The following is a 13,197-nucleotide window of genomic DNA, read 5'->3' on the forward strand; positions in this document are numbered from 1 at the left end:
TAAATTCTTTCCAGATTTTGCACACTCTTCCTATTCACTAAAGGGCACAGCATTTTTCATTCATTCATTTTTTTTGCTTTATTCATCTCTTCCTTTAGTCAGCCAACAAATATTTATTGAGCAAATACTAATAATATGCACCAGATGCTATATAAGATATGTTCTTGCTTTGGAGGAATTTGATGTACTCCTAAGTTAGGACACATAAATGTCCAGGAAGCAAGGTATGCTGTGGTCAGCCTCAGGAGGTGTCGGGAAGAGGGGTGGGCACCCCCAGCTTGGTGGAAAAGGAGCAGCCGACCTGAGCAGGGGTTGCAGAGACAGGTAGCAGGGCACCCAGGTGCTACAAGCTGAGTAACGTGATGGGAACCATACGGTGGGTAATAGAAAATAGAATTGCAAAAGTTTCAGATAACACGTTTTAGACATATTTGTTAACAGTCATTCATTTTGCCAATATTTTTTGGCCCCATATATGTGCAAGGCACTGGTCCCTCTGCTGCAGTGCAACACTGAATAAAGCACACATAGATTCCTGCTGTCACAGCAGTCCCATTCTATGACCATGAAATAAATACATAATCTATGTTATATGTGTACATGGTTTGTTATATGAGGGCTGAATATTTTAAATGAGGTGTTCTAGGCAAGGCCTCGCTGAAATGATATTTGAGTGGGGACCACCCAGCAGGAGGTGCGTGAGCCAGTGACAATGACATCCAAGAGATGGCAGGCCAGGTGGAAACAGCCCCAGAGCTGGGAACATGCCTGGAGCACCGGAAGAGCCCTGAGGGGCCAGGGCAGCTCGCACTGGTCGGCAACAGCTGCAGAAGGAGGGGAGCAAGGCAGAAAGACCGAGTGTCAGAAACAGAACTGGGACAGCCACGTAGGCCGTTGCAGAGCCTCCAGCTTTTACTGGAATTGATTTGGGACGTCTCAGAGGACTGAGCAGAGGGTGAGTTGATCTGCCTCTGTGATGTAAGTGTCACCTGGCTCACTGGTGAGCATGTTCTCTAGGGGTAAGTGTGGAAGCCTAGGGAAGAGCTAGGAGGCTACTAAAATGTCCAGCAAGAGCGAAGGGTGGCTGGGCCAGTGTGACATCGACAGAGGTGGCAAAAAGGGGTCCATTTCTGGATCCTTTGAAGGTAACATTGAAAGGATTTGCTGAGGAGGGGTGTGAAAAATGAAGGCATCAAAGATGACTCTAGTTTTAGACCCAAGCAACTGGAAGAAAGGCATTGCCATTCCTTGGAAGGGGAAGCCCAGCAGAGAAGCAGATGGTGGGGCAGCTGTCGGGAATACAGCTATTTTGTTGCCTAGTTGGCTCTATTGAGTCACTCATTATTTGCCTATTATTTATTAGTTATGCTTTTTATTCTGGGATAAAGTCACACAAACCTACAAATAAGTCTGCTTCATAGACTGATAGTTAAGAATTTTACTTCTTTACCTAAACCAATATTACAAGTTTTCATTATTCTACCTTATTTTTGTTGTTTGTTTCTAACAATGTGATGTGGAAGTGAGAAAATAGTTGGGCTATGGAGATAGGTATGTGCATAAAGACAAACCTTTGGCAGAACAGGCTAAGGAATGTCCAGAACAGCAAGGCAACAAGAAGAATTTCCAAAGGGTCCAGTCAAATGTTGACAGTTCCTATGTGTGCAAAGTTCTCCCAGACTGAAAAAAGAGAAAGACAGAGGCCTCTAAATGAGAAGAAGGAACTGCCCATCCCTCTCCATTCCACATCCAAGAATATCTTAAGTACCAGTTCTGATTCCAATATTTCAAACTGTATCAACATAGATGACGATGGGTGGCCCTGAGATTTAACAAGCTGCCATATTACAATCAAAATTGTCCCATCAATATCAATAATAGAGAACAAGTGACTTCACTTGTTCTGCCGAGGACATGGGGGTCTAAAGGGTGAGAGAGACATCATATCTTCCTGTGTGGATGTACACTAAACGATTGTAAACATCTTTTGCAGTTTTTATGAACGGTAAAACATCTAATTATTGGTCTGTTATTCGGCCATTTTCTGACTTACATAAAGAAATGGGCATGTGCATTTTCTAGAAAAAAATCTTCACAATATTTGACCGTCAAATCTTTTAAAAATGAAGCTAAAACCTTCATTTTGGGGAGCTTATTTACCAGAACTCTACTAACTATTAACACCTATGTCTTATGTACCCTCAGACTTGGGCTTTCAAATGTGTGAAATAACACTTACTTAAAACAGTATATACTCTTGTTTCTAATGTGACATGCTGCATTCTTTTTGTTCCTCAAGCTTTCATCCTTTTAATGGGAAATAATTGACTAAATCATATTCAATTTTCTGCATATAGGGCTTTTTCTAAATTAGAAATAGAAAATTACAAATGAAAACATGGTTGGATGAAAGACTGCCTGAAGCCCATTTGCCATAATGGTTTTGAACTTAGGAAAAACAAAAACAACTTTTAGTCCATTAATTGCAAATTGTTGATGCCAGAAGCAGCTTAACTTTACAGTTATTTCACAAGAAGAAAAAAGAAAGGAAAGAAGGAAGGAAGGCAGGAAGGAAGGGAGGGAGGGAAGGAAGAGTAAAGAAAAGCAGAGAGGAGAAGATGGAAATCAAAACCATAGAATTCTGTTTTCAAATCAAAATGGCGTGAGGCTATGGGTGACCAGATAGCTCCAAATTCAGCAGCCCGTATCCTCTTGCTTTTAGTCTTGTTCTTCTCTGCCCCTGTCATTTTTCCAGGTTGCTGTCTCTGCCCAGCCCCTACATACTTTATCTAAAGTCAAGTCACAGTGTTTGCAGTGCTGTTAAGTTAAAAGAACTGAATCTGGACCTTACAGTATCCAGACCCAGACACTGGGAGTGGTGAGTTTTACTTATTTTTGCATCTACTCATAGCATGGAAAAATATGCCCAAGTAAGGCAATGTATACAAGGCAGGAAGGTGGGAAAAAAGCTTTCATTTAATACCCTTCCTGCAAATGTCAAAAATACATTGTTATTAATAGTTAAGCAATATGTAGTGTGGCCTCCTGAAATAAACCGTAAAATGGACATTCTTCAGATTCCCCAGTGCTTCTTGAGATGTGTGTTAATTTGTTTCTATCGAACAAAACTTGCCACTCAATCTCTACTTTTCACCACCAGTTCTAATCTGTAAGCATGTTAGTCTAAGGATTAACTTCCAAGTGCATTCTTAAAGAAAATAGTTCACATCTTTACCCTCTAATAGTTTGCTGCCAACCTGGACAGCTTTAGTTTTGGATGTTTACATTTTAAACGGGTCGCAATCCAAACATATTGCATGTGTTAGACTAAATACAGAGCAGCAGAAAACAGACTCATTCTTCCTGTGAAATGTTGAATGTTTGTTATTACCTTACCTACATAATCTTGACACCATGATAAGTGACATTTGGATTTACCTGGTACTTCTTAATATTTGAAGGATACGCTGGGGTTTTTTTTTATTTCAATGTTTTTTTAAAGATTAGAAAACAATTTATTGAATGGAACTAAATGTATACTATATTACATATAACAGAGGTATGTGTAACAATTTCATTAAATGTAAACAAATATATCCATCAGTCTCTTTTCACATGAGTAATGGTAAAGATCTGGGGCTAGTCAAGGCTTTGTAGAGTCCAAAACTCAACAATTTGTATATGTTCTTTAGCAAAACTAACATAAAATGATGAAATCCAAATTGCTAGGGCCCTTCTATGGCCTTGAACAGGGTCTCATGCACGAGAGACAGCCCAAAGCATGACCATTAGCTACTCAGTTATGGACACATCTCTAGTACAGACAATTGTCAAAAAAATGTAGCTGGTGTGTCTGGGATCTGTTTTCTATTGGGGTCAGCATTTGGATCCTGTTGTCCATGGACACATCTCACACGGACAGAGAGGCTGGTTCACTACTGGCTTCAATGCTACATTCTCACCATCCAGCACCTCAGTCTCTCCTTGCAGTGCTCAAGTCCAGTCTATGCATAGCTCAGACACTGCTGTTGAACGTGCTGTTCTGTTCCTAACAGTGATTGCATACCCATGCCAGCTTGTCCTGTCCAGTTCACAGTCTTATGGACCTCTCTGCTGCATACAACAGGGTTGAAGACATGCTCCTTCAAACTCCCTGCTCTCTTTATTTCCATTTCTTCACGTTCTCCTGGAATTCCACTGAGTTCTGTTTTACTTTGCTGGCTTTACTTCCTCAATTTGTGTATTTGCAGCAGATGTTTTGGTTTAATTCCGTGACTTCTCATGCAAAGCTCCTGACCTACATTCCCACTCTGACATCTCTCCTGAGCTCTGCATCCAACTATATAACTGGAGCTTTTCGCTTGTAAGTCACACAGGTTTCTCAAACTGAATATGTCCAGATTTGAATCCTGATATCCCAGAGTGACACTTCCATGGATGCAGTTGCTCAAGGCAGACCCAGAGGAATTATCCTGTATTCCCTATTCTTGTTGCACCCTTTGCAATCAGTCACCAAGAGCTATGGATTCTACTCCTACATTCTGAAGGAAGGAACATTGCAATAAAAATGGATATCACTCAGGAAAAAATAGACTACATTAAGTTACTTTACAAAACATCAGGATATTCTATTACTACATTGAACAATTAATTAATGCTCTCATAAAAACATACATTTCTACAGGGGCAATTTAAGGTTTACGCCTCACAAAAGCTGAGAGAGAAGCCATGCCATCTGAAATTTGAGAATGTGTTGACAAATTTTTATTTAAAAAAAAAAAGATGTGGCAGAGCCTTACACAAGGTTTTATCTCTCTGGAATTACAATTAGTAAGACAGTAATATCTTGTATCAATCTGATAAGTTCACATTGTAGAAATCAGCACTCAAGAGTCACATACGTGTTCACATTTTTTCCTTCCGTGGGTTTAACTGTGAATCTAACTTAAAGAACTTCTGATAGCTAATCTCACAGAAAAATTGCCACAGCTCTTCTTGTTATATGTCAGTGTGAAGTGCAGTGGTAAACATGCTTGTATTTATTTTTGAGCTGTTTCTCAGTGCATTCTATACTCCACTGTTTGGGACTGGTTGTTTTAGAGCATAAATACTGAGGACAAGAACTAAATCCAATTCTTTATGTACAATGGTGCCCACAGAAAGGCACTTAATTGATATTATTGATAATTATAATGATTAACAATAGGGGTTCTAGCTGCAACACTATTGACATTTTGGCTATATAATTCTCGTCATGTGGGCTATACTATGCATTGTAGAATGTTTCACAGCATCCCTGGACAATATCCTCTAGGTGCCACCCCTCCCCAAATGTGACAATCAAATTTGTCTTCAGACATTGCCAAATGTGACTTGGGCAGCAAAATCACCGCCGATTGGAAACCACTGCTCTAGATTCATGTAGGCACAGTAGCTTGTCATACAGGTGACCTCAGCAGGGAAAGGGAGCAGCCCACATCACATTCCAGCCTAAATGGGCCACGTAATCTGGGTGCACCAGGCCCCTGAGGTGAGAAAGCGATGTATGCAGGTAGAATCCAACATGCTAGAACATCCTGGTATGTAAATGGCAAAACTACTCATTGGATTCAAAATTATTAGACAGTCTTCAATTTTCAAAACTTCTTCTACCAGGAGACAATTGAGAATTCATGCCTAAGTGGTAGCAGGCATAAAAGTGACTTGTGGGGCCATAGGTAGATTTGGATTTTGATAAATTAGCATTATAATGTGACTAACTGCCAAATCAAGGCTAATTGGTTATCAGCTGCATTAAGAATTGCATAATTTACAAAATGATGAATTTAATACTCTGTACTTTAAAATAATTTTTGGAATGTCCTGAGACTACATTTTATTTTTTTTTTTTTTTTTTTTTTTTTTTCTTTCTCTGCCTGGTTTATTTCACTTAACATAATGACCTCCACTTCCATTCATGTTACTTATTGTAAATAACAGGATTTCATTATTTTTATGGCCAAATAATATTCCATTATGTATATATCAAATTTTCTTTTTTTTTTTTTTTTACAATTGTGCAATAGAATTTTATTTTTTTTATTTATTTTTTTTTGTATCTATAAAACTTTAATGCTATTTTTTTTCCTTTTTTTTTTTTATTTAATTTTACAGAATCAAAGAGTCTAACAGTATATCTTGTTAGATACAGTATGTCCTCATAATGTATACATTATTTCTTGTACAATGATATGAAATAATATGGGAAATGTTCATGATAAATTATTAAGTGAACAGTGCAAGTTAAAAACAATAGTTTCATATTTTTTCCCCACCCCTCCTTTCCCGAGTCAGCACCTTCAAGTGTTACCACTCCCCAAACGGTGCGCAATGCACTCATTGTGTAGGCATACCCCCATCCCCTCCCCCACCCCCCACCTCAGTCTGATGTCCAATTGGTGTCGTTTCCAGATTTGTATTTAGGTGATGATCAAGGAAACCAATTTTCTGGTGAGTACATGTGATGCTTGTTTTTCCATTCTTGGGATACTTCACTTAATATAATGGGTTCCAACTCTCTCCAGGAGAACCATAGAGATGTTGTATCTTCATCATTCCTTATAGCTGAGTAGTATTCCATGGTATACATATACCACAGTTTACTAATCCAATCATGTATTGATGGGCATTTGGGTTGTTTCCACATCTTTGCTATTGTGAATTGTGCTGCTATAAACATTTGGGTACACGTGCCTTTGTTACAGAATGACCTTTTTTCCTTTGGGTATATGCCCAGTAATGGGATTGCTGGGTCAAATGGCAGGTCTACTTGAATCTGTTTAAGATACCTCCATAATGCTTTCCACAGAGGTTGCACTAGTTTGCAGTCCCACCAGCAGTGTATGAGTGTTCCTGTCTCTCCACACCCACGCCAACATGTGTTGTTTTGGGTTTTTTTGATAAAGGCCATTCTCACTGGGGTTAAGTGATATCTCATTGTGGTTTTGATTTGCATTTCCCTGATGATTAGAGATGTTGAACACTTTTTCATATGTTTGTTAGCCATTTTTATATCTTCTTTTGAAAAATTTCTATTCATGTCCTTTGCCCACTTTTTGATAGGGTTGCTTGATTTTTTCTTGCTGATTTTCCTGAGTTCTAAATAGATTCTTGTTATCAGTCCTTTATCTGATGTGTAGTATGCAAAAATTTTTTCCCATTCTGTAGGTGGTCTGTTTATTCTCTGGACTGTTTCTTTGGCTGTGCAGAAGCTTTTTAATTTAATCATGTCCCATTGATTTATTTTTACATTTTAAGAATATCTAGGTACTTACTGAGAAATACTTAATGAATTATAAGCTATAAGACAAATAATTTATCTCAATACAAAATACACTGTTTTCGGAGGTTTGGAATACTTGAAATACTGAAATAATACTGAAACTCCAGCACATACCTGAAGACTATTGATAAGGATGTCGTATAGAAGTCTTAAGTTTCATATGCTTAATTAAACTTGAGTATTGATGCTCCGTCCAATGCAGAGATGATGTGATTTCTTAAAGTGATAATTCATTTTTTTTTTTTCTGGCTTATTTAAGATCAGAATCAGAAAGGTGAGAGAGATGAACCTTCCTAGTCTTCAGTGGAGAATGAACCATAACTGCACTTTCTATTATTTCATTTGTATGCGAATAGCTCAAAACTCCTTTGCAAAAATCTAGCTGGTCTTCTTATCATCTTATTCTTCTAAGAATAGGATAAATATCAAGCTCCTCGGTTTACCCTACTTAGCTTCTGCAGATATACAGAGTGTGTTTCAGACCAAATAAATTATTGACCATTCTGCTCTAATACCGCAGAATTTATCTTTTCTAAATAGCTTTAATCTTTGTTACTTAGTACATCATTATTTGTACAGCTTGGGTTTGTCCACAAGAAGGTCACTGCTCAGAATGTGGTTGGACAGAATTGAAATTTCCTATCAATAAAGCTGTCCTAACTCAGCTGACTCGTGAAGACACATTCAAAACCAAATTTCCAGAATTACCTCCTAGCACTTGCATTTCTTATATTTTGAGTCAATCTATTCATAAATAGGATTTTCTTTTTCACTTATTTCTCAAGTATTTGGTTTGATTCACCTGAGATCCCAAAGTGACTTGGTGACACAAGGCATTGGTGGCTCCCAGCTGCATGGTTCCTTGCTAGAACATGATGTGTCCTTACTTAGAAATATAACATTTTGTCTTTAATTCAACAACCTATAGATGAATAATAACATGTCTGAATGAATATTCAGACATATTAGTCTGAATATGTCTTGCAGAAGATGCATAGCTCATTTATTTTTAAAATATAGCATTATATCTCCAATTAGACAACTTTCTAAATCTTTGAAACCCTCTCTTTGGCTTACACATCACCCTCACTCTTTTGTGTAAACCCAATCTTTAAATTCAAAATCAGGTTAATTCTCTACCAAGTAAAATATCAAGTTTCCTCTCATTCTAAAATCAAACACAATCTGAGGACAAAAATATTCTACAAATAAAATCTCTGGAACAAAGTTAGCCACAAAGAGACCCCCAAAAAAAATTTTAGATGGTCTCATTATTTGGATAATTTTCGTTGTTCCCTTTAAGCAAGTTTCTTCACTTTGCCTGTAGGAAAGGATTTGCTTGTGTGACTCAGTACTGTTGCTGGACTCAGTAGATAACCTTGGAGCTAAAAGTCAGGAAAAGTGTTTCTCTCATCACTACTGATTGTGGGTCCTTTCTTTTCTGCATCACAGGTTTCCCACCTTTGATGTGAGCTGTCTGGTCTAAGAGAAGACATGGTTAGGATCAGTAAGTAAATATCTAAAAGTTTTCAAAGATATTAGAGAAATTACAATAAAGGTTTTTTTTATTACCTCTACAACTTAACATGAGCACCAGAAGTCTGTGGGTTATAAATGTGGGAGCTGAATAGATGCCCACAGATGTGTAAAAACACGCAAATATGTCCCTTTTCACTCCTTGAAGCAGCAAGAAAGACATCTTGTTGTTCTCGCGTACTTGTACAATGCATCCACCTGCAACTATAAATCAGCTTCGTAGTTCTGCATTTTCTTATGTTATGACTCTCTAAAGAAGTTACCTACCAGTCTGCATGAAAGAAGAAAGACAACTAAACTCACCCATGAAAACTATCACTCTGTGTTCACCACATGGTGTTCGTTGGACATGCGTAGTCCATCCACTCTGAACATTCTCAAGACCTCTCATTCATTCCTCAGTCGCTCATAAATCCATTCAACAAATACTTGTTGAGGATTGAGTAGACATTATTTTACCCCTCAGCCCACTTCTGCTTTCCACTACAGCTGGGATCCACAGATTCTCAAAGGCCGTCATCTCAAGCCATCCTGTGTAACTCTCACTTTTTTGTCTCATGTCTTCCCCAAAGCCTTAACGGCTCACCTAGTCTGGGCAGCTGAGACATACTAGAAGTGGTGGGCTGTGGTCCCCAAGGCAAACATTACTAATGAGTGGAGGAATGAGTAGATAAAAGCCTCAGCCTATCTTTCTTTGGAAGAGAATTCTGAGCTATATGTTATGCAATTTTTCAGAGAGTCCTTACGGGGTTTGAACTTGACTTGCTTACAGTGATAACCAGCTCAGCGCACCCCTTATTGGGTTTTCACCATCCATATATCACTTTCCCATGCCCTCACTTTTGTAATCATCTCCCAAATAGACCATCTGTACCCAAGACTTTATCTCAGGCTCCCTTTATTGGTAAATCCAAACTAAGACAATTTCTCAGATCATTTTAGTTCAATAAACTTTTATTGGCAATTAACTCTATGCTAAAACATGTACCAGCATCCAAAGACATCCAAAGCAATGCAATAACACATGCTTGGGATCTCCAGTGGTAGTAGCTTGTTTTGAGGGAGTGAGAAAAATAGATGCAGGATCACAATAGGATATTATAATTGCTATAATAGCAGCATGCCCAAAGGTTTATGGGAGCTCAGAGGAGGGAATAATAAAATCGTTCGTGGGGTAAGGACAAGGGAAGCATAGAATTTCCTCCAAAACAATTCCAGGAAAGATGCTAGGTGTATCAAATAATAGTGTGTTGCATGGAAAACAAAGAAAAAGAAGTAATTCAACAGACATTAAGAGTATGGAACATTTATTCCTTCAGTGCAAGTAATGGAGCACTTACTACATTCCAAATTTTGTGGTAGGCACTGGGAGCATGTTAAGAAAACAGCATTTTGTTTCCAGTTTTGTCAGGACTTACCATACTATACCACAAGTACTCCACTGACTTTCCACCATATTGTGAATATGTTTAACATCAAAGCTTACATTTTCTTTTTTTAATTTCAGGCATAATTGACCAAAACTTTCAACTTCTGAAGTTGTAGCCTATTCATACATCATTATTAAGCAGACTTACTTCTTGAGTCATTTTGAAGAATGACTTAATGATATAGACAAGAAGGAACCCACAGTGATGTGTTGAGAAGTTTACAAATGTTTGGTCTTCTTGGACAAGCATTTCTAAAATAAATTTAATTTTTTTTTTTTTTGGTCCGAAACTTCCCCTCAATTTCTCAGCCCATGCTGCTCTCACCCTTGAAACAAGAGAGAGTGTTAAACACGAGGCTGAATGGGGACTTTACTCACCATAATCACTCAGGAAATTTTGGTCTGTAAACCTGACCTGAAGTCATTCAGAAAACCAGCCATGAGACCTTCGTCTGGAAAAGTCTGTCGATGTGATGGAATCAAAGGTGAAAAGGGGCACAACGGGCTCCCAACTTAATGAAATACACAGCCATCTGTGTCGGCAGGGACAGATTTATTTCCTGCTAAAACATGTATTTCCTGTCTCATAAACACAACTTGAGTACACCTTTTCAAACACCCAAGGAGAGACTAAGGCAGTGGGGCAGTGGGGCATAATAAATAGGACTCACTCACACTGAGTTCATTTTTCTCTTTGGAAGGTCACGTTTCTCACTCTAAATTTAGTGTCTACCTACCTCACCCCCCAGCCCAGCACCAGGTCTCTATTTTTAAATGATGATCACAGTTTCTTAACTCAGTAAACTGCCTTGTGAAAATATTCTTCTCATCTATTTTTTTTTCCTTCCTCTGGGGAACAAAGTATTTCCTGACATCTGTTTTGCATTTGTTTTTCTTTTAATTTCTGTGTATGCCTCTTTTTCCTATCATCTGCACTAAATTGAAAATAGCATGTTAAGTTGAAGGGTTCTTTGCCATTTCTAGATTAATATTGCTTTTCACCCCAGGGGACTCCAAAAGGACATTTGTGTTACCTCCACATCGATCATGTTGCCCGTTGCAATTCAGCCACCTCGGTGTTAGGGGACAGAAACAAAGCTGCATGTCCCTGAAAACCTCCCACCAAGATATTCCACAAGCCTCAAATAGTAACTGAAATGGAACTATGGACAGCCTCTGTTAGGGACTGTTTGTGTCCACCGCCAACCAAGTAGTACGTTGAAGTTCTAACCACCCATGTGATAGGATTTGAAGATGGGGGCTTTGGGAGATAGTTATCCTAAGATAACTAACAAGTATGCGTAGCTACAATTACTTGAAGTAGTTTTCATATGAATATTTACTCTTCAACTGAAACACATACATGCGTGTGTTTGCATGTATGCATATATATGCATGTATTATTATGTATTCAATTGCACTATATATGTGTTACGTAATGCATATGTATATACACACATACATGAGTAATATTATATCTGCATGTGTATCATATATATTAATAACATACATACTCATGTGAGCACACACGTGTTACACCTATGATGTCAGCAAAAGGTTTTTGCCAGCCTGTTCCGGCCTCTGAATTTTTTGTGATTTGGAATCTGGAGAATAAGTAAACAGTTGGAAAACGGAGAAAAGGAGCTCTTGAGAAGTGTTGCTGAAAATTAGAAATGGCTTCTCTTCAATGTTCTTTGAAAAATGAAATTCCTTTTTATCTACTGCTTGGCAGCTAAGCTCCTCTTTTGAATATCACTCCATGCAAATCTATGCCATGTGGCTCCTTGGCTTCTATTTAGGATAATGTATACATATGTCCCTAAACAGTGCTGACCTGGTCAGTTCAGTTTCAGCGTGCGTCACTTCCCAAAGGACATTATAATTCTCTGGATTGAGTGAGTCTTTACATGAAATATTTTATGAATAGGCATTTTTAAACAGTAAAGTAGTATGTTAATATGAAACAGTTCTATTAATAGTAATGGAGGGAAACTCAGAAATCAAAATAGAAAGTAGATAAAGGGAAAAAATACAATGAAGATATTGTGTTCCCATCACCACTTCCAGAGCAGCAATGAGAGCTGTGCCAAAGAAACGGAATGAAATAGCAACTGTGCTTTCGTAAAACACTCAACCCAGCTCCAAGGATGGACTGGGTTCTGAGTCAGAGGGCAGCTCTGCCATCTCCAAGTGGCCACCGAATGCCATTCCACATTCTCATGACCACTGGCCCCTTGCCATCTATATTTTGAGATGTCCACAAAAGAGTGGGAAAATATCTTCCTCTCATTTCCAACAGGAAACAATTTCTGTAAGTGATTGACTACACTAAACAATCCTCATTCTAGAATTCACATTTACTTAAATGAGTATCTCTTCATAAAATGGAATATCTGGTCAGGCTGTTCCACAAGTTCAATTCTCATGACCTTCAATGACCTTGGAAAGGAAAGAATAAGACCAGAGGGTCTTTTTGGGATATGGTGTTCCTTAACTGTGGATTATTAACTTCTAAAATTACTAAGATGAAGAAAATCTTGGAATACTTCCCAAAGGTACTTATTCTGTGCTTTTCAAAGTTCAAACTGTGGTTTCATGATGAAATCTAAGACATAAATAATGATTTTCAAAATTCATGAGAGGTTTTTCCAAATTAAATGATGACATGATTCTTTTTTAAAAAAATAGATACAGGTGTTGGGTTTCTTTATGAGTTACCTGAAAAAAAAAACAATTTCTCCAAGCTGACCGAGTCAACTGCTCCATTATTTTGATTCAATTCTAAAAGGTGTGGGGCGTCCAGACAGGGAGAGGAGTGGAAAAGGAGCATGAGAATATGAGATCAAAGAGTGTGCACTACAGGAGAAAATGCTTTTTCTCTGTGGCTTTGAAAATCTCTTTTTAAAGGGAT

The sequence above is a fragment of the Eulemur rufifrons genome, chromosome 4, assembly GCF_041146395.1.
Source record: "Eulemur rufifrons isolate Redbay chromosome 4, OSU_ERuf_1, whole genome shotgun sequence".
In the NCBI taxonomy this organism is placed as follows: Eukaryota; Metazoa; Chordata; class Mammalia; order Primates; family Lemuridae; genus Eulemur; species Eulemur rufifrons.